At 45.1% G+C, this 10,910-nt stretch overlaps 1 long non-coding RNA gene across 1 annotated transcript; it reads right to left on the bottom strand.

Annotated features, from left to right (window-relative positions):
- Positions 1–7,044: 7,044 nt before the first annotated feature.
- LOC135374542 (uncharacterized) lies at positions 7,045–10,353 on the bottom strand. The gene is made up of 2 exons (XR_010416950.1): positions 10,317–10,353; positions 7,045–7,616 (listed from the first exon to the last, which is right to left on the bottom strand). It is a non-coding gene; the product is annotated as an uncharacterized LOC135374542 (long non-coding RNA).
- Between the last annotated feature and the right edge of the window lie 557 nt (positions 10,354–10,910).

Raw genomic sequence — 10,910 nt, 5'->3', positions numbered from 1 at the left:
GGCGTCATGGAGACTTCCACTCCCGATGAACGCGTACGCAGGATCCTACTGATCCATACTTGAGTGAAATTGCAGCAAGAGACGCGGACAGGTGGGTTAAACAAATGCGACAGGAGACATGCAGACTCGCAACTAGCAGAAGTTTAATGGGAGGAGACAAATATACCCCGCTACAACCCGCTTGTTTCCAACAGATCCTATGGCGCATGCTCCTGGCGGGACCACGACACGTCACGATGACGTGTCGCGGACCCGATCGTGGTTCGCGTCAAGTTACTCACGGTGTCTTCGCGCGGTAGCTCGATACGGCGTGGCGCCAGCTGTAGTCCCTTTGCGGCTCCGTTTAAATTCGCTCCAGAGAAAACTCCTCGCATGACGAAGGTTAAATTTTGGTTCTACGCTCAGAAAAGTGTTTTCTTTCTGATGAAAACGAGAAAAAATCATTTCGTAGTCAAGAGGAGCGCAGGAAAGCAGAACAAAGAGAGCGTGAAGGATTACGTTATAACATATGCTTACTGTTGATAAATTAGTTAATACTATACGAATATTCATGCTCTAGAAGACGAAAACTGTTGAAAAAGACCAAACAAGCATATAAACATACAAAATATCGCGACACCTCCCCCCTACGAAGAAAGAGTGTCCCCACTCTTCAACAAAACCATAGTACATAGCATAAAAAAACATAAGAAACAGTGAATAGAATTACAAGGATTCATTCTGACTTCCGAGTAGCGTCAAAGCGTTTAAAACATTGGGTTATGGATAATGGCGGATCAGTAATATACAAAGTCAGCATGTTCGTTAGGTCGCGCGTTACGACGAGGCCGGCTATGTGCATCGGTATCGTTCGTACGTGCATCGTCCTCGACATCCGATGAGTCGTCCGCACTAAAAAAAATTCGTTCTCGGAGTCACTGGATTTGCCAAGGTCACAGGCTCCATGGTCCTCCGGCGCATCATCTGAACCATCTCGATCGCTGTCTGAGCTGTCTAATTCCCATTCCGGGCGATACGGCTTCAGTCGAGCAACGTTCACCACATCTGTCTTGGAGCCAGTTCTATTTTCTACTCCCCAATCGGTTTTCCGCAGTCTGTCTTACAAGTCGGAATGGGCCGTGGTAGCAGTGTAGAAGCTTCCTTGTCCTGTTCTTCGACCTTGCCGGTGACTATACGTAGGCGAAGTCGCCAGTTTGGAAGCTGTGTTCCCGTCTGCGTTGATCGTTGCGCTGCTTGTTCTTGCGCTGCGTATCTCTCTCCCTTTCGGCAACAATTTATCGGACACGTTCGAGGCGATGTTGCACTATCTGTGGGCTGATATCCGTGCAGAAAAAAGAAGGTGGTGTATCCAGTCGTCTCGTGCTGGGAAGAATTATATGCAAACAAAACATACGGAAGAAATTCGTCCCAGTCCTACTGGTTCGCTGACACGTATACAGGGTGTCCCAGAAAACGTGTCATTGAATTATAATAAAAAAACTACACCACCTAGAGTCATGCGGTCAATGGCATTTGTTCTTACTGGGTTTTTGCCACCTCCTCATGTGACTGTCGTGTAACGTAAGTTTAATTAAGTAACTTTTTGCGAGCTTAAGTCGGAAAGTTGCCTAGTAAAGGTCACTTTTTTACCCCACCAATGTGAAGAGCGTGTCTAATTTAGTCAAATTCATGATAATTGACAGGGATATTCAGGAGCTATCCCATCGGAAAAAATAGCCGAACATCATGCTCTACGGAGGTCACACAGAATAGCGCACGATGAATTTTTCAGCGCAATCTTTGTCAGCCCGACGAAAGGAGGTTGGAAACCCAGCCCTTCCCGACATCGCCGAAAGAGATAAAACAGGAACGGCTTATCACGTCCGACTTTCGCTGAGATAATGCTTTCCCTCTCCCAATTTTAGGAACTGTTACTTTTTCTACTATCACTCTGTGGGCTGGCTTCGGAACCTCCTTTCGTCGCACTGAGAGCGATTGCGCTCAAAAAGTCATCGCGCGCTATGGTTCGGTGCTCCGAAAAGCATGATATTCGGCTATTTTTTCCGATGGGATAGCTCGTGAATATCACTGCGAATTATCGTGAATTTGAGTGAACTCTGCACGCTCTTCATATTGGTGGGGCAAAAAAGTGACCTTTACTTGGCAAATTTCCGAGTTCAGTTCGCAAATATTTACATAATTAAACTTGGAGTACATGACATTCACATTAGGAGGTGGCAAAAACCTAATAAGAGCAAATGCTGTTGACCGCGTGATTCTAGGTGGCGTTGTTTTTTTTATTATAATTCAATGACACGTTTTCTGGGACACCCTGTATGCTTATCATGTCCACCAAGGTCTGATTAAACCTCTCACGGAGCCCGTTCGTTTGCGGATGATAAGCTGTTGTCTTTGCATGATTGGTCTTCAGCAGGACGAGTATTACCTCCAGTAGCGTTGCCACAAAGTGCTGTCTGCGACCTGTGATCACTGATTTTGATGGATTTTTAGGCGCTAACAGGTAGCGCTCTCCGTCGGATAAATCATTCTAGGCCAACCAACCTTCAGAACCGTATTATTTTATCTTCCGATTTGAAAGAATGTTGATACATAAAACGGGGCGCCCCCCCTTTCTCAGCTTATCGGGAAACAGAGCGATATCATCCGCGATGATGATTGGCATACTGCGTGCTATGCGGTCAAGAGCGCCCCCTGTTAGTGCCTACAAATCCGGGCCCTACACTGTTACAACAGAACTTCACCACATAGCACGCTCCTAGCCAACCATCATACCGAATGATATCATTCTGTGTCATGATTTGCTAAAAACAGGGGGAGGTGCCTATCTGGGACAAGATAATCTGTCCCAGATAGGCGCCTCCTCCCATTTTCAACAAATCAATGCACCGAATGGTATAATTAGGAATGATGGTTGGCTAGGAGCGTGATATGTGGTGAAGTTCTGTTTTAACAGGGTAGTGATCAGCTTCTCCGGAGCACCATGTTTGAGCACGATGTTCTCAACGCATCCTTTGGCCGCACACGATGCGTGGCTGCTGGAGTTGCAACGGCTTCCGCAAACCTGGAGTGGTAGTCTGTCATTTTATTAGGACGTAACGTTTACCGGTCTTCGACTTCGTAAGTGGACCCACAAAATCCATTCCAACCTGCTGAAAGGGGCATGAAACAGGTGGACTGGGTTACAGGAACCCCATTGGCTCGAGAGGAGTTGTCTGGCAATCTTTGCAGCCCATCACGTACTTCGTAGCGTCGGAAAACATCTTCGGCCAAAAGTATCTGCCTCGTATACACTGTTAAAACAGAACTTCACCACATAGCACGCTCCTAGCCAACCATCATTCCTAATTATATGGTTCTGCACATTGATTTGTTAAAAAGAGGAAGGAGGCGCCTATTGGGACAGGTTATCTTGTCCCAGATAGGCGCCTCCCTCCTGTTTTGAGTAAATCATGACACATCATGATACCATTCTGTATGATGGTTGGCTAAGAGCGTGCTATGTGGTGAAGCTCTGTTTTAACAGTGTATGGCTGTTCTTTTTACTTTACGCTCAACCTGGCCATCCGAGTTTTCCAAATGTTGAATAATTCTTGCCAAGAATGGATCTTTAATCTCCCACATGTCAACTGGAGTACTTTGTTAATTGGGGATCATGACAAAATAGAGGGTGAATCTTTAATCGACCTAAGTATTGCTCTTGATTTAGTGCAGATTGTTAGAGAGCCCACTAGAACTGCTCCCGAACGTCAGGGAACAATTTTGGATTTAGTGTTTGTGAGTAATAATCTATTTACGAGAGGGTGCTCGTACGAGATAATACATGGGCTCTCTGACCATAATGCTGTGCTCGTTAGCATTAACATCAATGTTCCTCAAGCGCCAACCGTCCGCATACCCATCCTTGACTTCGATAATGCCGACTCAACTGCAATTGTAGATGAACTAAGCTTTTTCTTCGGCTCCTTTTGTGGTATTGCACATACTTGTGACGCTGACTCTTTGTATACTACATTCGAAAACATAATTAAGAAGTGCATATCTTTATTTGTCCCGTTGAAATTCAAAAGAAGGACACCATCACAGCCGTGGTACACACGGGAAATCTTGCAGCTTAAGAGGCGAATTGCGAGGATGAGAGTGCGCCTGATTGTTAGTACCAATCACATCCTAAGATGTGAATTCCATAATTTAAAATCTCAGCTTAAGCGTAAATTGAGAGAAGCTAAATTAGCGTATGAGGTTTCTTTGTCGCAGCTCATAAAAACGAACCCTAAGAAATTCTGGCGGTCCATTCTGCCCAAAAATGATCGGACTAGGTCATTTCTGATCAATGACCACCTGGAATATGATCCTCTTGTTATTGCTACTGACTTTAACAACCAGTTTGTTACTACGTTCTCGCACGACGATGGAATTTCTCCAGAATTTCATGTCACTTCTGAATTGCCTGTGCTTGAGGATACCGAGATTGATTCATCAGGAATATTCAATCTACTGTTGAAACTGGATACGAGGAAGAGCAGTGGTCCAGATTGTGTGACCAATATATTTTTATATCGGTTCGCTGAATGGGCATCTAAATACTTGCAAATCATCTTTGAGAAATCTTTAAATACAGGAGTCGTTCCCACAGCATGGAAAGTAGCAAAAGTAATTCCTATACACAAGACTGGTAGCAAACAACTGGTGGCTAACTACAGACCTATCTCATTAACCTCAACATCGTGCAAAGTCTTTGAACATATTCTATGTAAGCACATTACTGATTATTTAGAAACACATTCAATTTTATCTCCTCGTCAGCACGGTTTTCGCAGGGGATTTTCAACCCTGACGCAACTGTTGGAATTCACTCACTTTCTTGCATCTGCGATTAATGATAAAACCCAAGTTGACGCTATCTTCATTGATCTGAGTAAAGCCTTTGATAAGGTATGCCATGCTAAGCTGATTCTAAAACTAAAAGCATTAATTAGGAATGATAGGAATGTGTACTGGATCGAAAACTATCTTTCATTGCGAACCCAGTTTGTTTCGTTTGATGGACATGACTCGACCAAATCTAGCGTCTTGTCGGGTGTCCCCCAGGGATCTGTGCTAGGGCCACTCACTCTAGGGTCTCCTCAGAGATAAGATTGTATGCAGACGACTGCGTCTTGTATTCTAGAGTGAAATCAGTGGATGATCAAGTCAATCTTAACCAGTCACTTTTGATGTTTCACAACTGGTGTAAAAGGTGGCAACTAGATATTAACTTTTCTAAATGCGCTGTGCTGTCTTTTACCAACAGGAAGATCCCTCTTTCATTTTCTTACATACTTGACGGTCATGCAATACGTAAGGCTGATACGTATAAATATCTGGGTCTGCATTTTTCTTCTAACCTAAACTGGAAAACCCATGTCAAAATTGTTTCGTCTAACGCTCTGCAGAAGCTTGGCTACCTGAAACGAACGTTAAAATTGGCCTCCACGGATACCAAGCTCCTTGCATACAAAACCTTAGTACGTCCAATTCTGGAGTACGCTTCTGTCGTTTGGGACCCTCATTTGAATAGTGACATTAATGTTCTAGAATCAATTCAAAGTAAGGCAGTTAGATTTCTTATGAAACGTTACGACAGTCAGTTTTCTCCATCTTCCGCACTGAGTTCATTGGGTCTGGTTCCACTGCGGCAGAGGCGTGCCCTTGAAAGGTTAAAATTTTTGCATTTAATAGCTCATAAACAGATTAACATACGCCATGAACTTTACTTTACGTTTGCACTGCCGTCCAGTCTTCGGAACTCACATCCATTGAACATTGTTCCTATGCGTTCACGTATAGATGTTTTTAAATATAGTTTTTTTCCTCATACAGTTGATGAATGGAATAGGTTACCTGGTGCTATAAGGGTATTACCTGTGAAAGACTTCTGTAACCAAGCATGCCTGCTCCTGCTATAGCCTCATAGAAGCTGCAGTATTTGAAATAAATAAATAAATAAATAAATAAATAAATAGATCGCCGTTTTGCTGCTCCGCGAGATTACCTTGGTCCATGATGAGAAGCGGGAGCACGGATTCTTCAATTACTGGAGCTGGATCACAGGGAAGGCGGGATAAGGCATCGGCGTTATTGTTCTTCCTCCCTACTCGATGGCGTACACTCTTAAAAATGAACTTCACCGCATAGCACGCTCCTAGCCAACCATCATCTCAAATGATATCGTTATCTGCCTTGATTTGTTGAAAACGAGAGGCGTACGCCTTTTTGTGACACTTATGCTGTTCATAATTGTCACAGAAATGGCGTACGCCTCCCGTTTTCAACAAATAAGGGCATATAACGATATCATTTGAGATGATGGTTGGCTAGGAGCGTGCTATGCGGTGAAGTTCATTTTTAAGAGTGTAGTTCTTGAAGTAGAAGGCACCACCTGATTGGTGGTGTCCGTTTGTATTCTTTACATTGATTAGCCATGCGAGACTAGATTGGTCCGTCACAACAGTAAATGTGCTTCAAAACACGTAGGGTTGGAAACTGATGGCAGGCGTGCACACCGGCAAGGCACTCTTTTTCTGTTGTGCTGTAGTTGCATTCCGCTCTGTTGAGGCGGCGACTGGCGTAAGCAACCACACGTTCTCCGTGTCCATCTCTTTGCACGAGGACAGCACCAATTCCGCAATCGCGCGCGTCCGTGTGTATCTCTGTCGGCTTGCCTGGATCGAAATGGCACAACACTGGTTCAGACACAAGGCGTCGCTTCAGTGTTGCGGCATCACACTCAGCTGTCCATACAAAGGTTACGCCCTTCCCTGTGAGGTCGGTTAATGGTCGGGCTAAGCGCGCAAAATCTTTTATGAAACGGCGATAGCATTTGCAGATTCCAAGGAAACTTTGCACTTCTTTCCGGTTCTTTGCACTTCTTTCCGGCTTTTAGTTTTCCACAGCGGAAGGGGAGCTTGTCCCTTGTCCACGTCTCCCACAGCCGAGGGAAGAACAAAGTTCTCACACAAGGCGGGAAGAGGGACGAGGGAACGGAGTAACTAACAACCAAGACAGTTTCCTGAAGACGAACTGCCTACAGTGGACCAGGCTGCCGCTTATATAGGCCCAGAGGATGGACCCGAGCGCTGGTATCACTGTGACTCAACTTTATTTTAACACAAACACATACAAAACAACGAGGGGCGAGGGTGTCGCCCCCGCAGATGTGCAACAGTTACACGAAGCCATTAACGAAGGGAAGAAAGAGAAGCGCAGAAAAGCAGAACAAAGAGAGCGTGAAGGATTACATTCTAATATATGCTTACTGTTGATAAATTAGTTAATACTATACGAATATTCAGGCTCTAGAGGACGAAAACGGTTGAAAAAGAGCAAACAAGCATATAAACATACAAAATATCGCGACAGCACTCACGTCGTATTTATTTTAACTGGACGATTGAGGCGGATTGCCTCGGCGATTACAACGCTTCCACGGTAAACGAAGTACAATTCTCCATGGTGTTGAAGGCGTTGTCGAACGTCTTTCGTTAATACACACTTTCATTTCGTTGTTCATTGTGCGATGACCTTCCTTCCTTAACGTTCAAGGGAGTTCAGCACCTGGCCCATTGCGTTTAAGGAATCTAAATGGATTTAAGTTAGCATGTAAAAAAACAATGCATGTAAAAAAACAATGCTCCGAAATACAGAGGCAATGTACTGCTTGCGATATACTTGTCTGAAATCTCCAGCCCGTGGGCCCAGCCAGCTGTCCCCTATCGGCGGTGTCGCGCGCGGAGGAGCTGTACGATTATCGTCTCCGATTGATGACCGTGTAGGGTGCCTGTTTTGGGTGCTCGTTTAGGCGCCTGTAGGGTGCCTCAATACTAGCTCTCTCTGCATAGGATGAAGACTACCGCGTCGTCTGCTACGAATTTCCGCCATATTGACTCCCACGCACAGCTTGCGGTACGCTCACAAAGGTGTAGCGATACGCTTAGTGACGCAGTGCATTTTAGAGCTGAGTAAATTTGTAACAAAGGAGGTTTGAAAAAATCAGTGCATAGCATTCATGCATGGTAAGCGTGGTAGTCAATACGCGGCTTGACGGCATTCGCTTCTACAAAGGGTGACTCCACCCTACACCGTGGGAGGGAGCTAGTATTCAGGCACCCAGGCGTCTGTTCCACACAACGCCACCAATCGGGAGAGATCATCTATGGTACTTGGGCGTCGTCTGCTAACGTTCTTTCCTCCATCCACAGGGGTGACATAAATCCGCCATTTTTGTAACTACCCTCAAGCGTGCTTGGGCAGCTTGTTGTAAAACCGCCATATTGTCCTGCCCACACGTCATAGAAAACGTCATTTTGAGGTCATGCGACTTTGTTTACATGTCGTTTTACCGCTTGCCGACATATTCCCGTCCACATAAAGCCAAGAGATGAACGTATTTTGCCAGCGTAAACTAGCTGAAGCTTAACTGCCAGCTGAACTAGGCATCCCAAAACCCGGCATCGAACCCGGGATCCCTGGTTCGATCCCGTGTTTCGGCACCAAAATCTAGGAAAGGATGACTTCAATTGAGAGAACAAGTGTTTAATGCAACACGAGCGAGCAGCTATCCATGAGCTCGAGATCTGCTGATTCACGAAGATGAGCGCAGGTGGGGTCAGGTGATCCTCATCCTCTTCGCAATTTCTTATAATAATAATAAAGTGCGTAGGGAGTCGAGAACTACCCGGACGACGCAGACGTACTGGGACATCAATTTTGAGAGTGCTCATTCAGCAGCACATTAACTAGATAGTGATTCCTCCGCTACCCTCGAGCGACCTGACCCAAACCAGCATCATCATCAAGCTCTGACACGTCGAAATTGCGTGTATGTGTTTTTTTCTTATGCTAAGACACTTTGAACGCGGCGTGATATTGAAAAAGAACTTAAGGCATGCTCCTGGGTTTCTGTTTCTTTTTTCCCCTGAGTCGCATACCCCACTCCCTCAGATGGTGGTAGTGCTGAATGGGCTCTCTGTCGCCGGTCTCACAGAGGTCACTCTCAGAATAGAATAGGGGGAGGGGGGGGGGGTAATGGCAGGATCGGCTCGTCGTTGTTGGCCACACAGAAGTGGGCGTCGTCACGACTATAGCAAAAACAAAAAAGAAAAGAAGAAAAGAAAGACGAATGGAGGATAGAGAATGAAGGGTGGAGATGCGTAGAGGGTGCATGAGTTCGTCGCGGAGAGCAAAGTGTTAGATGGGTCGTTGAGCAAGACCCGCCTCCTGCAGAAAGAGAACAGAACAGAATTTCACCGCATAGCACGTTGTCCGCCAACCATTGTCATAGATGATAGAGTTGCCGCTTCTGATTCGAAGAGCGAGGGGGGGGGCGTACTCCTTTTTGTGACAATTTGGATATTTGATAATTGCTACAACTGTGCGTCTCTTCAAATCAGAAGCGATAAACCTATCACTCGTGGCAGTGGTTTGCGCACAACGTGCTGTGCGGTGAAGTTCTGTTCTGGGGTGGGGGGGGGGGGGGGTATCGTTTATCAAAAGAAATATAAAAAAATAAGAAAGAGAGGGCGGTCTGCCTGCCGAGACGGGCGGCAAGTTGCCACAGAGCAAGAGCAAAAAGAAAGGCAAGAAAAAAGAGAAAACGGGACACAGCAAGTAGACACATGGCGATGATACGTTCAGTGTAAAGTTCGGTGGCTGTTCTGTTATGAGAGTGCAAAAGCGATGCTAACCGCACATGCACGTAGTATACACCATTAAAAACGAACTTCACCGCATAGAAAGCTCTTAGCCAACCATCATCTCGAATGATATCGTTATCTGACTCGATTTGCTAAAAACGGGAGGCGTCCGCCTCTTTTGTGACAATTATGGACAGCATAAGTGTCACAAAAAGACGTACGCCTCCCGTTTTCACGATAACATTAGAGATGGTGGTTGGCTAGGAGCGTGCTATGCGGTGAAGTTCATTTCTAAGGGTGTAGATATGTACGGCTCTCGTCAAAGCTAACTGTAACAACACCTTCATAACGAGGGCCGCCCCTCTAACTGTAATAATAATAATAATAATATTTATACAAACAAACACTCTCCGCCATTATTTCTACTAAGCGCCACCAGGGTCCGGAATGGTTAATTCTCATGCGAGCTGTACATGTAGGCTACACATTTTTCATTGGCGGTATTCAAGGAATACCAACTGAAATTGCCTTACCAGACTTCAACCACCTTCTTGGTTTAGGGTTTTAAGGCCTATCCCTTTATTGCGTACGGAGGTTTCAAAGCACAAAAATTACAAAATTAAAAGCAAGAAAAGCCGTACTTACTTTCCGCTAGTTTCCGTATGCTATCGTCCAATTTATCTGAAACGAGAATTACTTCGGTTTTACTGTCGCCACTTGACAGTGGATGTAAGAAACTTGTAGTAGATATAACTGTTACTCTTGATGATACTATATGTTTCTACAATCCTACACCGTACACTGTTAAAACAGAACTTCACCACATAGCAAGCTCTTAGCCAAGCATCATCACGAAAGATATCGTTATCTGACTCGATTTGTTAAAAACAGGAGGCGTCCGTATCTTTTGTGACAATTATGGACAGCATAAGTGTCACAAAAAGACGCACGCCTCCCGTTTTCACGATATCATTAGAGATGGTGGTTGGCTAGGAGCGTGCTATGCGGTGGAGTTCATTTCTAAGAGTGTAGCTATGTACGGCTCTCGTCAAAGCTAACTGTAACAACGCCTTCATAACGAGGGCCGCCCCTCTAAGTGTAAATACAAACAAACACTCTCCGTCAAAATTGAAAGCAAGAAAAGCAGTGGTTACCTTCCCTTATTTTCTGTTGTTCAATTTCTGCTGAAACGAGGAATACTTCTGTTTTACTGTCGCCACTTGAAAGTGCATGTAAGAA

This window comes from Ornithodoros turicata, unplaced genomic scaffold (genome assembly GCF_037126465.1).
Source record: "Ornithodoros turicata isolate Travis unplaced genomic scaffold, ASM3712646v1 Chromosome69, whole genome shotgun sequence".
Lineage (NCBI taxonomy): Eukaryota > Metazoa > Arthropoda > Arachnida > Ixodida > Argasidae > Ornithodoros > Ornithodoros turicata.
The sequence above is the reverse complement of the archived record's forward strand: the minus strand, read 5'-3'. Positions and strand labels throughout refer to the sequence as shown.